Source organism: Macaca fascicularis, chromosome 2, assembly GCF_037993035.2.
Source record: "Macaca fascicularis isolate 582-1 chromosome 2, T2T-MFA8v1.1".
In the NCBI taxonomy this organism is placed as follows: domain Eukaryota; kingdom Metazoa; phylum Chordata; class Mammalia; order Primates; family Cercopithecidae; genus Macaca; species Macaca fascicularis.
In genome coordinates, this window is record NC_088376.1 from 430,610 (window position 1) to 454,844 (window position 24,235).

Consider the following 24,235-nt stretch of genomic DNA (forward strand, 5'->3'; position numbering starts at 1 on the left):
CAAGAGGCGTGAGCCACACTCCTGGCCTCCTGTCTTTCCTTGTTGGAGCAGGGATGTAGAAGCACTTGCCGCAGCTGACTTGAGTATATCTCGTTTTGCTTTGTTTTCGTCACGGGTAACCTGGCAGTGCTGTGCACCAGTGCTGCTGGCCAGTTGTTTTTTCGATGGACTGGCAGAAAATCAATCTGAGACCCGGGTTCCTTTCTCCCCGGGTACTGACCAGGTGGGAGAGGAAGGACGTTATCTGAGTATCAACTTCATGAGGGCTGGTGGGGAAACGTCAACTTTAAGGTGCCTGGGATCTAAGGCATGGAACCCAGAGTGCAGCGGAACATAGGGGATGTATCCTTGGGAGCAGAGACGTGCGGGCCAGTGCCCTCGTTCCTGGCAGGTTCTGAGTGCAAGAAAAGGTTAGTGACCCAGCCGAAGTCACGGAGCAACCTGCCAAGACCTGCCTGGATGTGTGGCTGGCATCTGTGCTGGCCCCAAAACTGCCCATTTGGGGATTCCTTGCAGTTTCAGACCCATCTAGGGGTCCGGAGAGGGTCCCAACCATGACCTCAAAGAAAGAGGTGTTGCCTTGAGATCCTCCAAGGTGAGGGTAGGAATTTTTTTTTTTTTTCAATTAGCAATAATTTGTTGTGAATGATCTTGGACCTATTTTCCACTTCTTTGTATAGGAAGAGAGACAGAATAAAAAGTCTCAATGTGCCAGATGCCATGTAATGAAGTCGTGGGTTTAACATTGTTGATTATTATGTAACATCACGTTAAGTGGAACATATTCACACGTGTCCACAGCGTGTGCGTGTGCCCAGTCCGATGAGCACGTTGGGTTGGGGTCGCTGCTGGTTCATGCAGCCCCTCTGGGTGGTGCTTTCTCTGTGACTTGCCCAACACCGTTGCTGCTGCCTCTGTTGGAGTTCAGCCTTGACCGGCCTTGCTGCCACCAGGTTCTCGGGGCCTGTGCACCCTCTTCCCCGCGCGCACCCTCTACCCTGCGTGCACGTTCTTCCTGGGGCACACCCTCGTCTCCGCGAGCACCCTCGTCCTCTGTCCTGCCCACCCGGGGTCTGCTGTGTGTTTCTACTCAGCCCATGCCTGCCTCTTGCTGTGAGCTCAGTTTATTGAGGTGCGGTGAGAAACCAACAGAGGGGAGCAGTGTCCCAGCTTGTCAGGGCAGGAGGGAGCCTTGGGCATCTCTTCCCCAACTCTGGCGACCCACCCTTCGCGATATAGTGCTGGGGAGAGAGGTGAGTTCTAAAGGTAAGACGGCCGTGATTTCCTGAGTCTTAATTACCTAACACTGGGTCATCTGCCATGTCGCCTCATCGAAGGGCACCTCTAGAGACAAAGCAAAGCCTCTGGTGGCCGTGGGCGGGGTGGCCATGCCTGTCTGTGGGTTCTGTAGAACCTACCCAAAGCCCCTCCAGCCGTGGGGATGTTCAGGCACTTGCCGCCTGTAGGAAGTGTGCGTTAGCCACGTGGTAGGTGCGGACGCCTGGAGGGATAGGCACAGGCCCACAGGCGTGGTGAGTGTGGGAGATTTAGCCACGTGGGGACGTGTGGCGGGATAGGCACAGGACCACAGACGTGGCGGGTGTGAGAGAAAGTGCACAGAGTGCCCAGCAGATGGCGTGTGGTCAGCGGAAGCCGTGAACACAGGCCGGGCTCGGGAGACACATTTGGAAATACACTTTAAGCAACATCAATGGATAATGCTGCGATTTGGTTTCCTCCCGTGGTCCAAAACATGTTCTAGAGATGCCGCTGCTTGGTGTGTACGTGAGACAAGGGTCTAAATGTATTAGGGCCTTGATGTAATCTGTAAGACAGGTACAAAATGCCTATTTCAACGAGGCACTGAACAAGAAAGCGTGCTCTATTCAGTGCAATGAGAATGCTTCATTGTCATAAGCAAAGTAAAATGCCTCCAAGGCGAGCTTGCCATGTGTTTAATGACCTTGGACACGAGCCTCCTAAACCTGCCAGAAAGTGCTTCCAGCGTGGCTTCATGCAGTGGTTTCATGCAGTGGCTTCATGCAGTGGCTTCAGTGGAGAATGTGCATATGTGGCTGATACTGAGAGCTGCGCAGCACCCTCCTGACCTGACGCATGCCCATGTGTGGACCGTGAGCCGGGCAGCACCCTCCCGACCTGACGCATCCCCACGTGTGGGCCATGAGCCGGGCATCCTGACCTGACAGGTCCGCATGTGTGGACCATGAGCCGGGCAGCACCCTCTTGACCTGACGGGTCTCCTTGTGCCCATTGTGGGACCTCCGTCAGTCAAACAAGTGACACATGTCAAACTGAATGCAGGGAGGAGGGTCCAGGATTGCACGCAGGCTCCATGTCTCATCCTTCTGAGGCCTTCTGGGAAGCCAGGAGGGCAGTGGGGTCTTTTGCGTGTTTCCTCCTGGTGGCTATGAATTTGTACCAATGGCTTTTTGCAAAAGGGCCCGGAGGCGGAATCAGACCCTGTCTTAGAAAGGATGACGTCTTCACGGGCACCTCTTTCCGCCACTCTAGTGCTCCTGTGATTTTTCAATATGTGCACCCTGCAGACTTCAGCCTGTTGGTGTCTTGGGGGAATAGATACCAGGATTGTTCCAATGTGTGCAAACCTGAAACAGGAATTTCTCTGCGTTGAGTTGGTCACCAAAATGGGAGGTAAGGGGAGAGGGGAAGGAACTTCTTGGCCTCATCAGCCCTTTTCTTGAAACTCACAGTCAAACTTTGTCAAATTCTAGATGATGGTGCTTTAGTCGATGCATTTATGTATGTTATGTCTTGTTTTCTGAGTATGGTGCTTCGAGAATTTAAATATTAAGGTGAAATTGCCATGCACGGTTGAATTGGCACCATAATTTGACTCTCTGTAAAGCCTTTTGGTTTTCTGTTAGAGTGACTTACCATTTTTTGAGTTAACTGAAACAAACTCTGCTGTCAGCACGAAGGAACCACTGTCTAGTTAGGACATCCAATTAAATAGAATTCTTCTAAATAGAGCGTGCTCTTTTCATAAATTTTAAAAATTCATCTATTCATCAAACACATATTGAGTACTTATCACCCTGGTTGCTAGTCACTGTTCATATATATATTTTTAAGGAATTACTTCCACCTAGCTCTGAAATAACATTGTATTTAGAATTTAGCCCAGAGGTGATTAAGCATGAACTTTTCTCAGCAGTCTTGTTTTCATTTTTACTTGATAACATGTTCTCAGACTCGGTGCCCAGCTGACGTTACTGTGCATTGCCCCAGGCACACACCTGGCCGGCGCTGTGTCTCTGGGGCTTTAGAGCAGGAAGGAAGGGCTGCCAGGTGTCTGGCCCTTCCATGTTTCCCTGGGGGAAGGATTAGGCCTTGGGCAGGAGTCTTGGCTTGTCTTACTGGATTAGCTGGTGTCATTCAGTCAGCGCTGCCTTGGTGTTAAGCTCTGGACTGACTCTGACCTCTGAGTGGCAGAGGAGAGGATGGCGTTTTAGAATCAGTCATGCAGACCGGGGCACCCAGCAGGTCTCGGATAAAAAGTGGTGGCAATTGATCACTTCCCTTTTTGGGAGAACTGTGTGGATTGACTCAGACCTCTTTCTTTTGATTTTATCTTGAGACTTTGCAGAAGCAAAAATGCCTTTAAAAAAAATTAAATGATGGGCTTTTGTAATGTTTGTGTCTCCCCAAGATTCACAAGTTGGAATCCTCACCCGCGAGGAGATAGTGCTAGGAGGGGGAGCTTTGGGCGGTGAGGAGGTCGTGAGGGTCTCATAAATGGGATTTGTGCCCTCAGAAAAGGGACTACAGAGAGCTCCCTCGCTCCTTCCATGGTGTGCGGACCCAGTGAGAAGCGCCGTCTATGAACCAGGAAGCCCTCACCAGGCCAACCTGTCAGGCCTTGACTATGGACTTCCCAGCCTGAGACTGAGACTGAGAGCTGTGAGAAATGAACTTGTGTCATTTGCCAGCCCCTGCCCAGCCTGTGGTGTGTTGTTAGAGCAGCCTGGGTGAATGAAGGCAGGTCGTGAATTTTCTGTCATGCTTTCTGGCTTCAGATACTTGCTAGGGAGATGTCACCATCTTACCCAGGTGGAAGTGTCTGGAATCAGACGTTCCGTTATGATTTGACCTTGTTCTTGCCCCACGCCTGTGCCGTTCGCACCTCCAGGTGTCTCGGCTGCCCGCGGCCCCTCCAGACGTTTCTGATTCGGGGTGTGGTGCTGGTCGCGGCCGTGCCGTCAGTGACCAGGAGTAGGAGCTCGCGCCCCTCGTGAAGCAGCAGCCTCACCCGGAAGCTGCCGAGAAGCATTTGACAGAAGGTGATCGCGCCTCGAGACTGAAACTTCCTGTTTACAGGGAATGGAGGTGCATAGTAGGGAATTTCATGATGGCCCTAGAAACAGATGCCTCTGGGGTAGGGGATATTCTGCAGGACAATGCAATGATCTTCTCGAAAAGTGAAGATCACAGATAAAAGGGGTGCGAGGCTGTCCCTGACTAAGACGGGGAAGGAGAGTCACTCAGCACAGTGTGTGGCCCGGATAGAAAAGACGTTTTCGGAACGATTGTGCTACCTGAACATAACCTGGACAACGATGCTCTGAAATCATTCTTGTCTGCCGATGATGGTACTGCGGCTGCAGAGGGGCCTTTATTCCTAGGGAACGTGTGCCTGAGGACTCGGTGAGGCAGCAGGAGCCTCTCACCTTCAAGTGGCTCCAGAGAAGAAACAAATCTGTCTCTCTGTCTGATCTACAGAGAGAGTGAGAAAGCAAATCTAACGAAATGTTAGCAGTTGTTGGAGCTCCACGTGGAGAAAACTTGACCACTCGTTGTACTGTTCTTCCACTTTTTAAATATGTTTGAACATTTTCATAATGAAAATGTGGGAAAGTAAAAATAAATCTGGAAATTAGAACGGAAGTGAGCCCAGCCAAGTGCTCTTGGGTTCAGCCGGGAAGAGCCAACGGTCCGTTGGTGTTCTCTCGACTCGTCGTGGGGATTTCCTCCTCCTGGGTTCACCACCTAGTTTTCCTTGTGGTAGTTATTTTATACATAGCTATGAGCATAGGTGATACTGAAAACACACGTTTAGTGTGGTTTGTCATTAAGAATTTGGAGAACTGGCTAAATAAACCACTTGTACAGAGTTGAGATGAGCACTACCTGCCTCAGCGTCTGTGGTAACAGCTTCATTTGGGTGCAGAGCTTGGCAGAGGTTTGAGTGACTCTGTCTCGATGGTCCTCTGTCAGAGGACAAGGTTAAGCATCACCACCGAGGGCCCTGTTGAGCCTCTGGGCTGGAAGTAACCTCCCCCTGGCTGGTGAGGCAGCCTCTGAGGGCCTTTCCTGACAAAGCCCTTCACTGAGCTGCAGTTTGGCCATCTCTGCCCTCATCTCCCCGACTGCAGGGCCTCGAGGTCTCACCACCTCCAGCCTGAGCACCCAGTGCCCAGGGGCAATTTCCCACCTTCCCTGGGGGCTCAGGATTCTGGCTCCCGGGGCAGTGCCCGCAGCTGGACCCCTCCTCCTGGGCTGGGGGTAAGGCTGGCCACGGCCTCCTGCTATGTCCCACTGGCCACTTCACCGCAGCTGCAGCCCTCACTGGGTGGCCCCTCCTGCTTCTGTTGGATGAGGAGATGCAGGCCTTCACCGAGGCTTCCTGGCCTCGCCCCTGCTGGCCCCAAGGCTGTGCCGCTTCCCCCTTCCCAGCCCCTGGTCTCTGTACAGTGTCTGTCCAGGATGTCTGTCCATCTGTCCTTGACATTCTGTCCAGAAGCAGCCACTGTCATCTTAGTTTGTGAGGGGCGAGCAGAGCCCAGGTGCGGTCGATGTGGAGATGCTCATGCACTTCAGTGTGCAGGGAAGTGAGTTCCTTCATATCTACAGCCTCTGCACAGCCAGCTGGGAGCTCACCCCATTCACAGGTGGATGTGCCTTGTTTTTTGGCCCAATCACCTGCATTAACTCAGAAGAATCACAGTTCCCTGCTTTTCTGTCTTTCGTGACCGTCCACCTCCCTCCTCTGCCTGGGGCTGAATGGTGGGGTCTGTCATGGGTTCGTGGGACCCTCTGTTCTTGTGCGGCCACCAGGAACTGTTATCCGGGCTGATTCCACAGGAGGAGTTTGGGGTGAGCTCCTGAGCGAGAGTTGGGAAGACTGACGTCTGTGTAAACCTTGCTTGTTCATGGTTATTCCTCTCAGTCTTCTTAAATTGTGAAAAATTGAGGACCATTTTGAAATATGGATTTAGGTATGGATTGGTGAGGAGAGAACGTTGATCTAATTGGGTTTACGTTTTGTGTGATAATTTTACACTATCCTTGGGAAAAACTGAAGATGTTGACAGGGTCATGAGAATCGTTTCTTTCTTTCTTTCTTTCTTTCTTTCTTTTCTTTTCTTTTTTTTTTTTTTTTAGATGGAGTCTCACTCTTGTTGCCCAGGCTGGAGTGCAATGGTGCAATCTCGGCTCACTGCAAACTCTGCCTCCTGGGTTCAAACAATTCTCCTGCCTCAGTCCCCCAGTAGCTGAGATTATAGGCGCTCACCACCACGTCCAGCTAATTTTTTGTATTTTTGGCAGAGATGGGGTTTTGCTCTTAAGGGCATTGTTCATTAAGTATTAATTGGTGGCCTGCCGTTGAAGTAATGTTAGTGTAGTGCTGACATCATCAGCCATGGCAGAAACTTACTTGGCATCCCTGGAAAAGAGGGCAGGGAAGCATAGTGCCCTGACACCACCTCATTCTCCAGTGCTACTTCCAACTCTGAGCTGATGGTCATTATGAGTGGATCTGCCCTGGACAATTAGTTTAGTGCAGCTGCCTTGGACAGTCAGGTTAAAAGTAACAAACCGTCACAAAACTCAGCTAATAAAATGTGAGGAGAGACATGGGACACCAGGAAGGGGTGAGGCCTGTCTCCCTGTGTGCCATCTGTGTGGAGCCTCAGTACCTAGGGGACAGCGTTTACACAGAGCCCCAGGTTTTTATTAGCATTTCCCTGAATAAAATGTCACTTGTGAGCTGCGGACTGGGAGGCTTTTTCTGATTATTAGGTTTCGTAATGTGGGATCATCAGTAGGCAAGGTGGGCCTGAGGGCCATAGGATCTGGAGACTGTCCAGGGCTGCTTTCTGGGGATGACAGGCTTGTCCCTTCAGCAGTCAAGACACCAAAGAGAGTCTTTCTGAGAATAAAAGAGAGAAGCTTTTAAGGAAAAAGGCAGTTTCTCTCTCTGTTTGGGAGTTGAGTGCATTTTCCTACATTTACTCGGAGATGTTCCTTGGTTCCCACCATGTGCCATCGCCCCGCTATGGGGTAGGGTCACCCCACCGCGTACCTAACCCAGGAAAACTCCTCTGCAGTTATTTCAGAGGCTGTGTGCATTTCTCTTGCCTCAACGGGTAGAGTGAGTTTTTCTTCCTACTGTTTTTAGTCAGTTTTCTTAATCTAGCCTGTTACTGGGATAAGTTCCAGAGACGAGCAGTTTTAAAAACAATCTTTGTACGTTGCGTAGAGAGCAGTCCACCTGTAACCAGTTTGTTCCTGGAGGTACCGCAGTGGCCTTGGTTACGCGAGGGCCCCGTGGCTCAGGATGGGCCGAGGAAGGAGTGCGTGAGCAGTGGGCACTGGCCGGAGGCAGGGGAGGCGTGGCCACCTGTGGCTCGAACTCCCCCCATCCACTCTACCGCACCGCTGGGACGTGAACATTCTCGCCCTGGACGTTTTGTCTGAATGTTCAGTGCCCAGGCTCTTGGGTACACAGGCGGCCCCGGGTTTTATTTCAAAAGGGTGTCGCGAACAGTGAAGTAACCCACGTGCCTAAGCTTTGATTGACATGAAGGAATGTAGAGGCTGCTGAAATCCTGGTCATTTTAGAACAAAGTATTTTATTAACAGTTTTCTAAAAGAAAGAAATCATTAAAAAATTGATCCCTGTTGAGGTAGAAGGATCTCGTCCTCATGCTCCTCAGTTCCTTCCAGAATCAGCTTCCAGTTCAGCTGCAGAACAGGTTCTGGTGGTGGCTGGAGCAGCCCAGGCACGTGCCGTCGGGTCTAAGTTCACACTGGTGCCCGTGTGGTCTCCAGTTACGGTGCGGGCCGTGGGGTCTGAGTTCACACCATTGCCCATGTGGTCTCCAGTTACGGTGCTGGCCATGGAGTCTGAGTTCACACTGGTGCCTGCGTGGTCTTCAGTTACAGTGCTGGCCATTTGTGCCTTTCTGGGAAGTTAGAAGGAGGATCATTTCATCACGTCTCTGTCCTCCCACACCTGATCTATGCTGGGCCACCGTGAATTCTTCCTTTTAACTGTTTCTCTCATCACGGGCAACGCTGGTGTTCTGTGGTCAATGTTTGCCATTTCTGAAAACGGATTCTGTGTTTCTTTATATAATCACCTGGTCTCTTTTACGAATTTCGCTTTTCTTTAAGAAAATCATCGTGCTTTTATCTCTTCAATCTCAACTCTGTTCCCTGACACAGGCTCTTACCAGCTCGAAAATTAAAAGTAATCTTTGATTATACTTAATACTTTCTAAAGTTTTCAAAAGTTTATCAGCATGTGGGTTACTGAACATTGACTGTTTATTTAATGGAAAATTAGATTCTAAGTAGAGTATTAGAGTGAAAATGATCTTTTGATTTTATTAAAATATTCAGGTAAAAATATTAAAATGCCTTCGCCAAACTTCATGCCTGTGTAGCGTGAAAACATTAAGCTGCTCTCTGCTCCCGGGAATGCATGAGTAGAGTATGTGTTTGAAAGCGTCATTCCAGTCTTAAGTTTTAGGTATTCTTAAAGGGGTTGGCTGGAGAAGTGACATTTAGCATTGAGTGAACGTTTGACAAAGATTTGTCTCGATATAAAAATAGTTAAAAACAATCTTTAGTGTTTCCTGTCAGGGTTCACCCATTAAAGAATGGTCTTGTAAAAAACTCATCGAGAGTGTCGGCGCCCAGAGGTGCTACCTTGCCCACAGTTGTGTCATCTGCTGTCACCAGGCGACACGCCCAGCGTTTAGCTGCACGTCAGATGTGGCCACGGGGCCACAGGACATCCCTGCGGACGGATGTTCTTATGCAGATTAATGAGGATGGAGACCGCTGCAGAACTGTAAGCCCCCCAGGGGCTGACGGAAGCCTGGGAATACCCGAGACACCAGAGTCGCTGCTGCCCTGGGTGGAAGGAAATCTGCCCTGGAAGATGGGAAATGCAATAAGGAGAAAGTACCAGGGTACATGATGCTGTGAAAACGGAGATGTTTTAATTAAATTAACAATTAAAATCATTTTAATTATGTGAATTATTTGAATTCATGTTAGTTCTTTTTAGGAAATTAATACTTAAAGCAAGTTTGTTTTCTGAATTGTTTAATTGAGTCAGCACAAGAGTTAGCATTGATATCTGACCCTCTTCCAGGGTTGGGGCAGAGGAGATGGGGGCAGAGGAGACAGGCCTCCCACCCGCTTTCTCCTGGAGCTCAGCCAGAATTTCCCATTGAGGAGCCCTCAGCTCCCTGAGAGCCAGGAGCTCTTGCGGAGAAGCCGCTGTGGGCATGCCACCCGCTTTGATGGCCCTGCTCTGCCATCCCTGCGCTCCAAGGGCCGGACCCTGCCGCTGCCTGTGCCAGACGGGTCTCAGGGAGGTGCCAGCCAGGGGTTATGCATGGCGGGGCCTGGGCATCGCTGTCCAGATTCCGTAGCTGCCGGTTTCATTCTCTCGCTGTTTGTCCCCCTAGCAAGACTCATGAGGTTCCTTGAGGACAAGACCCCCTCCTGCCACCTGGTCTGTTTCCTGAACGTTCTCTGCACGAGTACAGCCCCGGGATGCAGCCCTCGGGAATCAGGGTGTCGGCCATAGTAGGGCGGGTCGCTCTGCTGGGCACCATGATGGATGTTAACCGCTGTGCTTCACTTCGGGGACGTGTTTAAGTACAAAAGTAATTTTAAAATTTCACCATTATTTCAAGACAGCTAAGAGCCTATTAGCACAGAATCCCTGGTCTGAATGAAATCAAACGGTTCTTATTAATTATTCATGATGCCACGAATATGTAGCCTTATTTTTTATAATTGCCAGTCTGTATAATTAACCTTTCATTTGGTTAAAGTACTTAACACTAAGTAGAGCTGTACTTTCAACTGTTTATAAAGCATATGGAAGAATGTTTAAATGTTTAATTAGAACCACTTTTTTTAGTTTCATAGAGAATTTTTTTTCTTGTCAACGAGGGTCTTTAATTATTTAAACCAAAAGAGAAAAACAGACCAGAAAAGAAAAACATCTAGTAAAGCTCGGAACTGTGAAGGTGGCATCATTCCGTTAGTCTCGGATTTTGCTTCCTGGGTTTGTGACGTGGTCAGAGTCCTTGTCTTTGATTTCCTAACACAAGTTGTTAAAGTTGGAAGTGAGTGTGAAATTGAGTTAGTCTAGCTTTATTCTTTCACGGATGAGAAGTGAATTATCTTCAGCAAGGTGGGTGCAGGCGTGGTCCCCAGGGGTCACTGTGGTGAACAGGCCGCCCTTGTGGGGAGCCAAGTTCGTCATCACTGGGACAGAGCCCAGGACACTTCCCCAGCTGGCCAGCCTCTTCCTAGAACCTCACACATTGCAAAGGATGGAGTCCAGATCTATACCGTGAAGAAACGAGGGTGGTTACAGAAAGCACCACGATCTCAGCTGAGTGGCTCTGAGCACCCCAACGTTGGGGCACCTCAGCATCCTGTGTGGCTCAGGCTGTGCCCAGCAGGGAGGCCGGCCCGATCGAGCTGCGGTCTCCACCCTGAGAGTGAGGGCTCCTTCCCCCAGCGCGAGTTAAAGCATCATGTGTCCACCTGTGCAGTGGCTGGTCCCAGTGGCCCTGGAGGGCTGAAACCCTGGGTCCCGCCACTGGTCCGGGGCATCCGTTTCCCCTTCCTGCAGTTCCTGTGTCTGTGTGTCCAGGGGGCTACGATCCCTGTCTTAGGACCATGGCTGAGGGGTCAAGTTCACCCGCTTTGGAGCTGGCCCGGATCTTGGTTCTGTGGATCCTCGCTGTGTGGCTCTGGAGCAGTTCTGTCCTCAGGAGATGGATCCTCACAGCCGCCTCTTGGGGCCATGAGGAGAATTAATAGGACGACCCCTGGGTAGCTGCTCAAAGCCCTGTGCGGGGCCAGCCCTGTGTCTCCACCAGTTCCTTTGCTCTGTGCTCCCCCCCACTGTCACATCGCCAGCCTTTATTTCCTTTTCCTTAGACCCAGACAGCGAATGCTCCGCTGGTCTTGGCAGCCCCTTCTCTAGTCTATCCTCAAATCACTTCCTGACGGACAGCCATGACTAGCCATCGGCGTGACCAAAACCCCACAAAATAGAACCCAACTTTCCTATTAAGCTGTACAGAGCTGTCCCAGCCCACTTCCCACAGGCTGGCCTCATTCACCATGGGATCCGTGGTTCTCACCTGGGGCTGGGGGTGCCCCTGGCATCTGGTGGGGAGTGTCAGGGATGTCCCTCCAGGCCCAGTACAGTCCCCCAGCCAGTGGCCGGCAGACAGCAGCACCCAACCTGATGTCCCTGTGGCTTCTGGTTCCCCGAGGCTGGCTGTGCTTTGCTGCCTCTACATGCTCTCAGACGTGTGCCCTCTCTCCACCTTCACTGGTTAGCAGTGTTCCATCCATTAGAGCTCAAAGCACTGCCTCCCGGCAATGCAGCCCCTTCTCCTGGCCTGCCGTCTGCCTGTGCCCCACGGTCTGTACCGTGTCCTCACGGACCGATCAGAGCGAGGCTCCCAGGGATGGAAAGGTTCCTGCTTGTGTCTGCTTGTGTCTCTGTCCCGCCTTCTCTGGACCTGGCACCGTGGCCTTTGCCGACAGAGGTCTTGGGTTGATTGTCAGCGAAGCAGACAATCTATATGGCTCTAAATGGCTGTGAACATGCTTGATTGGGTTATTTTAAAAATAGTTGTATATGTAAACATTTGAGTGTGACACAGGTGGATTTTTGGGCTAATGGTCTTGTTCTTCAGGGAGTAACCACAGGCCCATCCACAAGGACCATTTCCAGCTGATTTATGGAACGCTGTTCTACCTGGTTAATTTTCAACGTTATCTCAGCCTGAGAGGTAGGTCAGCATGTGACGAAGTTCACCGGTTTGAATCCTAATCTGCTCCTTAGGAGCTGCACCTTCCATGCCTTCGTTTCTTCCTTGGTTAGGTAGGGAAGGTATGAGCTACCTCAGAGTTGTGAGTGAGGCCTGCATCGAGTGACCGCATTAAAGTGACAAGGACTGCACCCGGAGTGTTGATATTTAAAGACCTTTAAACATCGCGATGCCGCATTTTGGTACCCAGGTAAAACAGCAAAGTTCTTTCAGATGCAGACACAGACCCTCGGTGAGGTGGGGGGCTGATGGCAGGAGGTGGACCACCGACCCTGTAACGAGGGCGTGGTCTGTTCGAGGCTGAACGAAGTGCACATCATTGCATGTACCACGGAAGTCCCTCTCGTGAAGTCCTGGAAGGGTCCATGTGGCTGAGCCGTGTGGTCTGTCCATGACGTCCGGCAGAAGCAGAGCTTTCGGGTGCAGCCTTGCTCTTGTGCGCACAGCCCTCAACGGTCTCAAAAGTCTGAGGCTTAAAGCAGGCTTGGGGTTTCCTTACACCTCCTGGACATCTAATTTGCCTGGCAAACATGTTTTTCTTGGGTGTAAAGGTGAAGGAATGGGTGATTCTGGTGAAAGTGTACTAATTACTGCACTTCTGGGTCAGTGGCGCTTGGTTGAAGACACTATCTGCCCTGGATGGACATCTCTGGGATGGTGAGAACCGGTGGCTGGATGTCGCGGGGTTGCCAAGAAGATGCCAATTTTTTCCTTTTTCCTGAGTAACAACACCCTACTTTGTTTAGGGAAGCAGCACACCCAGCTGAAAATCCAATTCTCTTGTATGGCGGAGCGGCTGGTGACACAGGTCCAGATGCTGGGATGCTGATGGGGGGTCCTGGAGTGGGAGGTGTCAGGAGGCTTTCCTGACCCACAGCAGCCCTGGGCCCTTGTCCGGCCTTCTTGCCCGGGGCATGACACCTGGAGGGAAAGCAGCTTCGGGGGCCCGAGGGCCAGAAGGCAGAGTCCTGGCGTGTGAGGCAGGCCTGGGCCAGGCTCCTCGGAGGATGTCACAGACCTGCTGTCCATGCAGGGACCACCCACCTCTGAGCCCCACGCAGATTTTCCTCCATAGCCGAGTGAAATCCTGGTACAGCCAGTGAGGCAGTCAGAGGCACCTTTTGTGGAAGGAGGACAAAGCTGGAGAGAAAGAGGTTTTCCTAAAGGCACAAGGCGCTGATTCTGCGTTAGGGATAATTCCTAGGAGTGTGGTTGCTGGTGGGTGGAAAACTAGCCAGAGAATAAGTGGGAGTGGCACTTGCTGGTATTTAACTGATTCGTTCACGAATGGTCCGAACAGTTCCAGTGAAAAGAACATTTCGGACACAGAAGTTTTCATCCTGCCTGACAATGAGCATGACCGTGGGCTGTTCCATCCTTCCTGGGCGACAGTGAGAGGGTCTCAGGCCCTTCCGGCCCTGTGCTGTGCCCCATCCCAGGGTGTGTGCCCCATCCCGAATAGGCTGGAATGCCTCTGGGTTCAGCTGAGCCTCTTGAAAAGGGAAGAGACATGTGATGTGCTCTGGCTGAACAGGAAAACGAGGGAGGACAGGGAGAGGGGCCTGGAGGTGAGGAGGATGGTGAGCAACACTGGGGACAGAGGAAGTAGGGTAACACCAGGGACAGGGGGACGGAGGGTAAGGCCGGGGACAGGGGCATGGAGGGTAACGCCGGGGACAGGGGATGGAGGGTAACACCACTTCTCCAGGTGCCTTTGGGGGATGCTGCCGCCTCTCGCACCCCAGAGTGAAGTCAACAGGATTCTGTCCCGAGGAGCCCCAGAGCCTGGCAGCTGGGATTGTCGCAGTATGAACCACTGTTCACTAGCTCTGCACCCTGGGACAGGCTCCCTGGTGTTTCCACCCTGGTTTCCCATCTGGACAGTGGGACCCTGAGTGTCCCCGTCCCAGCTACGCCCAGAGCCCTGGACTCCAGCGTGTCGTCGGCACTCATTAGCGTTTCTTTTGTTGTGGTCCGTGGACGAAGTGGCTCTCTCTTTGTGTGTTCACAGCCCTCCTGCTCACTTTACCTTCTGGGAACACTTTTTACATAGCTTCGTATGTGGGGAGGACTCGAGTGATTAATGGAATGTTTCATCAGGTGCAGTTCTTCTGTTTCCCAGTTTTGACACAACATTTGGTGAAATTTCCAGGGACTCCTGTGGTCAGCCTCACGGTTTCACTCTGTCACTTTCTAATGCAGTAGTCTTTGGGAGTCTTTTCAATTAAGCGCCATCATTTAAAAATAAGTTTTATAATATGCAGTTTCAGGTTAATTCTTTACCTTTGTGTCTCAGGCAGTACTACCTACCTGTGAGTAGTCACAAAGGTTCACGCAGTTTTCTCTAGCTGTCCCTAGCTCGTAGCTCAGCAGGTCCCTTCAGATGAGTCAGCCAGCTGTGTACCTGCATGTTCAGGATACTTGTCAGGGGCCTTCCTCAGAGCAAGACCGACGCTCACCTCATCCTTGGGACTTTGGAGCCCGCCCTGGAGAGACTCCAGCCACGTCCAAAGGGGCCGTCCGGGTCCCACAGGCTGGTGGGAGTGACTTCTGAGCCACTCCAGACCACACTTTGTGTTCCTACACCCCACAAAGCCACTTAAAGTGCCATGTTCTGGTGCTGTGTGCCTCACCAGTGTGCCACACAAGCCTGCACGGGGATCTGAGCGGGCGCTGCCTTCCTCAGGCTATGCTGGAGTTTTGGGGCAACTGGAGCACTCGTGGCTGTCATTCTCGCCACTGTCTGGGCTTCCCTAGAGGGTCTCACCTGCAGCCTGAGGACCACATCGGCAGCCACTGAGGAGCCACCAGGTGCAGCGTTGGTCCCACTCAGTCCTTCTCGACTTTGGTGAGAGAGTAGACAGCAAAACTTCAGCTGGGAGCCCCAGGCCTTCTCTGCTTGGGGCCCTGGGACTGACATAGCACAGATCCTGCCATCCACGTGCTGGGGGCCCCGCCGTGCGGCTCCCTCCTCTGGTCAGGGGCTGCACCCTTGGGCTGTGCAGCTCCTGGTTCTCACACTCAGGGGCCCAGGGAGAGTGGTGGATGAAGAGAGAAGGAGAAGGGTGGCAGTTTGAGCCCAATTGTGTTGGCTTCATCTTCCGCCTCTTGTCCCTAAGTACATTGGCAAAGTTTTCCAGGTGAAAACTCAGAAGGGATTTTTAATGACTGGAATCTGTGAATTCCATGGAAGCCAAGTCTGTCCACCTCTTTCACCCACCTCATTTCTCCCCGTTGGGGCTGATTTTGGCAGCGTTCATAGGGGCAGGGACGGAAGGGGTGGGGGCCAGCCGTCGGCCCTGTGTCCCTCCCTTCCTCCCCTCAGCGCCACAGCATTTCGGTGTCATCCCCTTCCGTGCACGCGTCCTCATGAAAACCAAGTGCGGCTGGAGGGAGATGCCTGCGCCCACTCCCATGACCTTCCCGGCCGGCCTGGCTGCAGTGGCCTCTCGGCAGGCATCTTTCTGGTGCTGCCTCCGTGCCCCTCCCATCACCTGATGCTCGTGTTCCTGAATCTTCACGCGTGTGCTCTGTGCAGCCACCTCACGGGCTCCCTGGGAAGGAAGACAGTGTCTCACACTGGTCAGAATGCTCTTCTCTGTCCACTGAATAGTCCAACACAGAATCATTCCTCTGTGATTATTTGTGCTTTGTTATGTAGAACTGGAATAAAGAAAAAGTGAATTTAGACATTACAGCCATCAGGTTGAAGCTTAGTAATTGCATTAGGGAATTAAATGGAAGCATTTGAGCTTCTCGAGTTCTAATTCCACATCTTCGTATCCCCATCACCCCCCATACCCAGTGTCTAACAGAGCTCTTGGTCTAGGAGTTTCTTGATAAATGCTTACTGAATTGAACTGGACTGAGCTTAACATTCCCACCCAGAGTTAGAAGCCAGTCCCTGAATAAATTGCATTTAGAATATGAGTTTGATGTTACTGTGGTAAGGGGTATCCTACACGTCATAATTCCTAGTCAATATCGGGTATTTAGTCAAATAGACTCAAGTATAGAGAAGCATAGGCCCATCTGGCAAAAGGGCAAGGCACGCTGCTTTAGGTCCAGGTCCCCAATATCAACTATGAAAATAAAATGTCAACTCCAATGACAGCCCTGTCCTCAGCTGGTCACTGTTTATGCTAACAATTATAAACAGCTTGAACTTGCTGTCCTGAGAGGCAACACACCCTCCATTCTCTCTGCAGTGTAGCTGCCTTGGTGGATGGAACATGCCCCTCCTCCTTCCCTCTCCCTATTCCTCCCTCCCCCCTCCTCTCTCCCTCCCTCTCCCCTCCTCTCTCCCTCCTTCCCCTCTCCTTCTTCCTATCTTCTCTCACCTTTCTCCCCCCACCTTCTCTCCTGGACAAGGGGCAGAAGAGAGGAGATCTCCGGAATCTTCTGCTTCATCCAAGCAGCTTGGGGGCAGCATCAACAGCTGCAATTTGGCTGCCCCAGCAGGTGCCTCAGGGCAGCCTTTCTAATGGGAATCCTGGAATCATGTCTTTCCTTAATGTGTCCTAAAGGCTGGAGGACATGAAGTGAAACAATGCTCCATGCTCAGTCCTGTGATTTTGTGTAATTATTGGACTTACTTTGAAATTTAACTAAATGATACCCAAGGTAGAGCATGAAAAAAAAGAAAAAACAGGCTATGGTGTTTGAAAAACAAACAAAACCATTTGGTTTGTTGGTTTGTTCTTAGACCTTCACAGGCTCCTAGGTCACACGTTTCAGTTTCTTAGCAAGTGGCATTCTCTGCAGAAGCTGTGTCAGTCTCTGTTTGATGATGTCAGCCACAGCAGAAAGAAGCACTCCGTAGGCCCCGTGCTCAGCACCTTGGCGTGAGCTCCTGCCATCTTCTGTTCATGCTCATCACAGCTCTGTGCAGTGGGCATCCTCCTGATCCCTGTGGGAGGATGGAGGATGGAGGCGGAAGGGTGAGTGATGGCAGGATCACATGAGGGGTCTCTCCCGAGGTAGGGAGGGGAACTGGCCCAGGACCTTAGTGCCCATCGCATCCTTCTTCCTCCTCCTCTGCCTCTCTGTGACTGTTTGACTCAGGCTGCAGGGACAGACATGAGTATGTGCAGAGCCTGTGTGCACCCCTGGGAATGTGTGCTCATATTGGCAGGGAGGGATGTGAGTGTGTACAGAGCGTGTGTGCACACCTTGGCGGTATATGCCGGCGTTGGCAGGGACAGATGTGAGCGCGTATGGAATGTGTGTGCACACCTTGGGGATGTGTGCTGGCATTGGCAGGGACAGATGTGTACAGAGCGTGTGTGCACACCTCGGGGTGTATGCTGTCGTTGGCATGGACAGACGTGAGCGTGTACAGAGCGTGTGTGCACACCTGGGGGTGTGTGCTGGTGTTGATAGGGACAGATGTGTACAGAGCGTGTGTGCACACCTGGGGGTGTGTGCTTATGATGTTTTGTAACCGGCAAATACGTGGCCTGTTGCATCGGGCGGCCCTGCGCCCATGCTGAGCCCGTCAGTGGCCCTCGGGTTGGGGTCTCCATCTGCCCAGACAGCACTCGAGTGGCTTGAGGTTTCAGATTCTTCCTCTACGGATACTTGGGCTTCCTCAGGACCAAACATCAGAACCAGCCAACTGCAAACTACAAGAACGTTCAAATGCATCTTCAGTAGGAAAAACAAAAGCAATTGGAAAAATTTTCCAACGTGACCCCGTGGTTAAGCCGTTAGATACTCCAGCCAACAGATTGAGTCACTTTAAAATTCACACCAATTAAAATGGTTGTGAGAGTTGCAGAGCTTTACCGCTAAACCTTGAAATAATTGAAGCATTCTGCTCCACTTGCTTACAAACTAGAGTTGGGGATACCTTTCAGTCCAAAGTAGCAACCTTCTAAATCCAGCTTAGATGCGAGGATCCCACTGACACAGGAAGAGACAGTGGCCCTTGATTATTCTCCTGTGTTCAGATACTGTGTCATTTCTTTCTTTCTTTTTTTTTTTTGTATCCTGATCATCACTTCTGCTTTTCCAATTCAAACTAAAGGGAGTTTAGTTCTGTTTTGGAGAAGCTGTGGTTAGTAGTTTCTTTTCATGGTTTGCTTAATCTCTTAAGTCTGGTGCTTACATTACCCAAATAGACTTTTCTTTAGTACGACAGTGCCATAACCCAGGGCTTCTCCCTCCATATCTGCTCCCCAGGGGGCTCCCTAGGAATGGGCGCTGGAGATCCAGCCCCCCTCCATGTGCCATTTTCTTTGAGTCCAAGGTCGCTTTGGCTCAGAGAAGAAAAGAGGCCTCCGGGTTAGGTGCCTCTGACTGCTTGCTTGTGAAATGTTTAATGATAAGGCGACTTCCAAACTAATTTACACATTGATAGTTGTAGCTTGAAGTATCACCGCAGTCATAAGAACAAGAAACACTCCCATAAAGTAGATAAGCAGAAGAAAGCCATAGAAGTTTAATAAAGCGCAAATAAAATGGTGTTGTAAGAATGTCCAGTGGGAAATGCTCTCAGTCCAGCCAGATCCAGCTGTGGCGTCAGTCCAGCTGTGGTGTCCTCCTGTAAAAACATTCAGCCACGTGTGGCCCTGATCGCAATCACTACTCTGAATTGTGATCCAGAATGTTCTTGGGGGCCGATGCTGGGACTGTTCCAGCAGTTCAATCTGATTGGGCGTCACGGTGGTGATGTGCTTAGCGCGGCCAGCTGGGCTGAGTGGTGGCCACCCGTGCACTCGCCACGTGCAGCCGTTATTCTGGTGATGGGGTTGCATGCGCCCCGGCTTGTCCACCTGGGCTATTAAAGTACTGGGAACCCAACCGCGGGCGGTGCCTCCCGATATGGGAGCTGTCTTTTTTATCCAGGGCCCTGTGGCGCTGCAGAACCCTGCTGCCAGTCTGAGCTCACAAGGAGGTACCGGAGGGCTCTGCTGGGGCATGGAGGTCCCTGAGCAGGTGGTCACTTATTGCTTGTGGAGTGGTCCATGGCCTGTGAGTTTATTCTCGGGGTTTGTGTGGGCGAGGTTAACCAGTTCACAGCTGGGCACTTACCCCTTACACAGGTGACACTAGTTAAAGTGGAATCTATATTAGCTCACACGGGAGTGTGTGAGGAGCTGGGAGGGTGGGGAGGCTTGGCCTTAGCACTAGATTCCCGGGCTCCTGACATTTCTGCGTCTTCCAGTTGAGGGGCCGTCAGAGCCGCTGTGGGTCCTGAAGACAGTGGGTGCCATATGGACCAGGGGATGCAGAAGCCTCTAGAGGCTGCGGGAGGCAAGGAGACGGTGGCTTCCCCAGAGCCAGCCCTGCCGCCACTTCGACGTTAGATGGTGGGACCTGTTTTGGACTCCAGCTTCCAGAAATGTGAGAAAATAAGTCAGAGTTTAGGGCGCTAAATTTGGGGTGATTTAGTGGAGAAATAGAAAACTAGCCCACAAATGTGCACGCATTGAAATGTGCTCTGTCCAGGTGTTCACAGTGGTGTGAGGGAGATGGCATCAGGGTTCTGGGAACTGTGCAGTTTTACTGAAGGAAGGGGGCTCGCCACGCCTTTCCTCATATAACTGAAGGTATGTATGCCTGCCACACTGCCCAGGAGACAGGGACTAGAATTCTGACTTTATTTCTTATGGGAACCAAGCCACAGTCAGAACACGGTGAGGACCGAGACGAGCTTCCTACAGCCTGAACTGGGAAGAGGAATCGCAAGTAGTTTGTGTTTTTCTACACAGACCTGTCCTTTTCAGGTTTTGTTAAGTTTTGGAAAAAGGGAGAAGCCAGGCACACCTCGGCGAGGGACAGTGTTTCTGGAGGTGGTGCGGCTTCAGCCTGAACGTGGCCGTGTGGTTGGGAGGCTCAGAAACTGCCCTCCAAGGGCACTCATCTATTCCTTATTGCAGTAATACCTCGTTTACAGAAATCCACAGAAATTACAGTGCGGGAGGCTTCTGGTCTGGATGGGTTTGTGTGGACCGAGGTCACGGGGTGTTGTCCCAAGTGCTAATCCTGATCTGGCAGAGACTCTGTTCCCAAATAATTATTCCACAGTTTCAGAGCCTATATCTGAGTGATAGTCTTTTAACTTTGTTGCATAAAAGGAAACAAAGTATGTCTTGAGGGTCTAAAAATCCATGTGGTAATCATGGCTGTAAACTCATACCTGGGGCTTTGGGATGGAGTGAAAACCACCGTCAGCTGGCGTGGACGCTGCGTGGTATTTTTAGCATGGTGGCCTGCTCGTGCCTTGAACTCTATCTGCAGTGTGAGCAACAGCTGTGCATTTGAGAAATGTGGACAGGTCAGCTTGCTCCTCCAGGGGCCTGCAGGCATCCGGGTGAGGGGCCTGGGATGAGGCCACATCAGTGGGAAGGAGCTTGGTTGTGTCAGCAGATATGTCTGTCTCTACAGGCCCGCAAGCCAGCCAGAACCCAGTTTTCCTTAGGTCATCTAATGCCAGAAAAAACCTGTTTCTTAGAGATTGTCATAATTTATATTAATGAACCATTTGACCGTACATAAAATGTTATAAATGCATGAGGCTTTACAACTTGGCAGATGTGTAACTCACATGTCGTTGTACCAAACTGTTGAAGATATTTGTTTCACTTGAAGGTTGTTAGCATTTTATGTGCAAAGCAAATGCCAGTAGCATTTTGAAGGAGTATTTTGGAATTTTAAACACAGTGGGATAGTGCTGGGTCTCTGGGATACTGGTGAGGTGGACGTGACCTCAAGCTCTTGTAGCTTGCAAGCAGGATTGCTAAATTGTCACAACTGCAGTGCTGGAAAGTCAAAGTGGATTTCTGTAAATGAGGTATTAGTGCAATGAGGAACAGGTGAGTGCCCGTGGAGGGCAGTTTCTGAGCCTCCCAGACACCCCAGGAGGAAGCGGGGGACGGGGGCAGTTACCCACCAGAACCTGGACGGTGAAGCTGGGTTTGCTGGTGGCCCTGCTTGGCAGGTCATTACATGCAATAAGAAACAGGTGAGTGCCCTTGAGAGCGGTTTCTCGGCCCCCTTCAGAACCGCAAGTGGAAGACGCTCCAAGGTGGGGGGTGGGGGTTCGGTTAATCCACAGGAGCCTGGATGGTGGAGCTGGGTTTGCTGGTGGTCCTGCGTGGCAGGTCATTACATGCAATAAGGAACAGGTGACTGCCCTTGAGGGCGGTTTCTCGGCCTGCTTCGGAACTGCAAGTGGAAGACGCCCCAAAGTGAGGGGGGGCTGGTGGTCGGTTATCCAGTGGGGCCGGATTTGCTGGTGGCCGCTGCATGGCAGGTCACGGCGTGGAGCGATGGGAGGGGAGTGGAGTGGGAATAGAGGATGCACCCTCCACAGCTACTGCTGGGAGTTGGCTCTGGTAGCAGAAGGGGCATAGATAGAGGGATTCCCATCAGGGGCAACACGACTGGGGTCCCACGTGTGGTGGATGCCGAGGTGTGGCTATATGTACTCTCAGTCTGCACAGCCGTCCTGGTGAGTGGGTTCAGTTACCTTCCCATCTCACATTTGAGAAATCTCGGGGGCTCACATCACAGCTAGGTGGGTTGGAACTAATGTCTCAGGCAGGACGTTGGCCCCAGAGCCCAGATCTTACCCGCCCCCGCTCTTTTCAGTCCACCAAGCTTGTAGAGAGGGTTGTGTGGTGGTGGGTGGCGGCTGAGAAACCAACACAGTAGAAGGCGGGGAGGAACTAAACCAGGCAGGAGACACAGGCAGTGCTTGGGAGGTCTGCACGGGGTGTGGGTGTGGGAGACACCTCTGGGCCAGTGAACCCCGTTCTGTGCTCCTGGCTTGCCCAACCTTGGCCCTCAGCCACATGCTGCGTGCTTTAGGTGAAATCTCAGTCGCTCGTGTGGTGCGGGCATCTTTTCTCCCTGGCTTTGCCTCTCTTTAAATCACGGAGTCTCAGTGGGGATGGCGGGGCGGATGGTGGTCCATGGAATTTGCCCTCCACCTCCTCATCCTTGTCCTGTCCTGTCCTGTCTGGCCTGTTACCTGAATCTGTGTCTCTTCAGAGCCTGCAAATGAGTGGAGGCCACGACAGCCTCTCGCTGACCGACCTCTCAAACTTTTATTCATCAGAATAGTGTTAAATGCCGATTCCTAGGCACCCCCATTGGACTCTACGCCTGCCTAGCATGGGTACTTTGGGGAAGGTAGAGGATTGCTGGGCTGTTCCAGGGGGGAATTTGCATTGTTGAATGTCTATTGTGTTCCTTCCAGCACTCTACTTTCCACGCACACCTGGCATTAAACCTGGAAGACCTCTGGGTGCTGTGCTGGTGAGGAAGCCCCGGCTGGACGAGGGGCTGCTGGGGCTCGGACTTGATTCCTGGGCTGGGGGCTGCGGGCTTATTCTCTTCAGTGGGTCTGCTGATGGGATGCCCTGAGAAGTCCTGCTGTGCACTCAGGGGAAGGTGCAGAGACAGGCTCAGAAAAGACAGACCATGGATTTAAAAATTCCTACTGGAAAATCTTTTATGAGCAAAGTAATTTGCATCTAACTGAAGACAATCATTGCTTGAATAATTGGTTTGTTTACAAAGTTGGTCCTATGAACAGATTAAAGTTTTCATTCATGCCTTATCTATAATGTGAATAGGAGCTATTACCGCAACTTAAATTAGCTTTAAATTTCGTATCAGATTGCAGTCCAGATTACAAACGGCTGCTTGATAATCTAATTGATAAAACGGAGGAATTTAGTGCTTGGAACTCGGAGTGAAGGGAACAGAATTGCTTTGGTTTCTCCAAAGGGTGTTGACTGAGTGGTGACCTGGGGTGAAGAGAAGTGGCTAGAGTCATTACACTCGAGGAGATGATCTGCCCCCGCCTTTCTCAGCTGTCTTCTGGACAAAACAAAGGGTGATAAATGGAAAAAATTCAGCACTGAGTTCGTCTATGCCCTGAGCTTCTCATACAGTCATTAATGGGCTGTATCTGTGAAGCCTCCATACAGGCACAAAGGAATTAGGCTAGAGTAAGGCGGCCGGCGAGCTCTGGCGTCTGGACCGCGTGTCACTTCCTAAAGCCCTTTTGGGTGAAATGACAGTGGCAATGTCGTTGTTCGGAGGAGTGTAATCTCACGTATGAGATGCAGATTTTAAATGATGCAGATTTTAAACACCAAAGTCAGGAAGCTTGGTGGGAGTGGCTGTCTTCCAAGTGGTTTTCTGTGCTGCCATGGATGAGGCGTGGATGTGTCATCTGTTGGTGAGATCCACTGGTGAAGGGGCTAAGCAAACCATGGAGGTCGGGGGTGTGAAGCTGCATCTCTTCTGGCATCCCAAGGAAATACATCTTGTAAAACTTGTGAATTTGACCCTGACCCTAACCCCAACCCTGAGTGTTGAAGTCTGGTGCAGTGTCTTGAGCCCTCTTCTGCATTGAGGGTGAGTGACTGTAAATGACCGATTCCTCAGTGGTGAAAGTTCAAATGTAGCTTCCCTGAGGAAGCCAGACCTCGGTCACCCGTATCTCCATTGTAAACACTGCGGCCCCTACGCGGGTGGCTGCAAGTTTCCAGGCCTTCCTTGGAGAAGCAGCCGTGAGGTGCTTGATGATTTGATAACATCAGCCACCTTCTGTCTTCTGTCTAATCACGGTACAAATGATTCTCCTACAAGGAAATGGATCTGGTTTCTTCCTGATCGTTGGAAGAAGCAGCCTGCCTAGGGACTCCACCGTCCTCTGCACTTTCACAGCGAAGCCTGTGTCTGTCTCCAAGGAGTGTCACGTGTGTCGTGGGAATCGCTTCCTTAATTCTTCCTGCTTTTGAGGGCTCCGGTAGCTCTGCCTGTTTCACCCGGGATGAGCAGCAGGTGGTCTCCGGCTACTGTGGGACTAGGGCTTGGGGGTGCATCATCACATCCGGTGGCCTGTCCAGGTGGGCATCATTGTCTTTTGCCTGTTGCCTGAGGCAGCTGTGATGCCATGGGGGTCATGCTTGTCAGGGCCAACCCAGTTCTTCCCGTGTACACCTCTCCTGCTGGAGTGCCTTTCCTTATGATGACTTGTTGAATTAACGTGGAGAATGCAGAGAGGCTCTGGGCCTCTCTCTCTCCCATTCTTACTCCCTGGAGCTGTGAAGCCCGACAAGGGAGCC

The 24,235-nt window shown here is 51.4% G+C and overlaps 2 long non-coding RNA genes across 2 annotated transcripts in view; both read left to right on the top strand.

Annotated features, from left to right (window-relative positions):
• Nucleotides 1-9,311, top strand: part of LOC123571638 (uncharacterized) — a 44,494-nt gene extending 35,183 nt beyond the window's left edge. The window contains exon 2 of the long non-coding RNA XR_010584818.2: nucleotides 8,911-9,311. This is a non-coding gene — a long non-coding RNA (uncharacterized lncRNA). The remainder of the gene's footprint in view (nucleotides 1-8,910) is intronic.
• A 9,937-nt stretch (nucleotides 9,312-19,248) lies between these two features.
• LOC135969576 (uncharacterized) overlaps nucleotides 19,249-24,235 on the top strand; it is a 37,666-nt gene continuing 32,679 nt past the window's right edge. Inside the window, exon 1 of the long non-coding RNA XR_010584819.2 lies at nucleotides 19,249-19,699. This is a non-coding gene — a long non-coding RNA (uncharacterized lncRNA). The remainder of the gene's footprint in view (nucleotides 19,700-24,235) is intronic.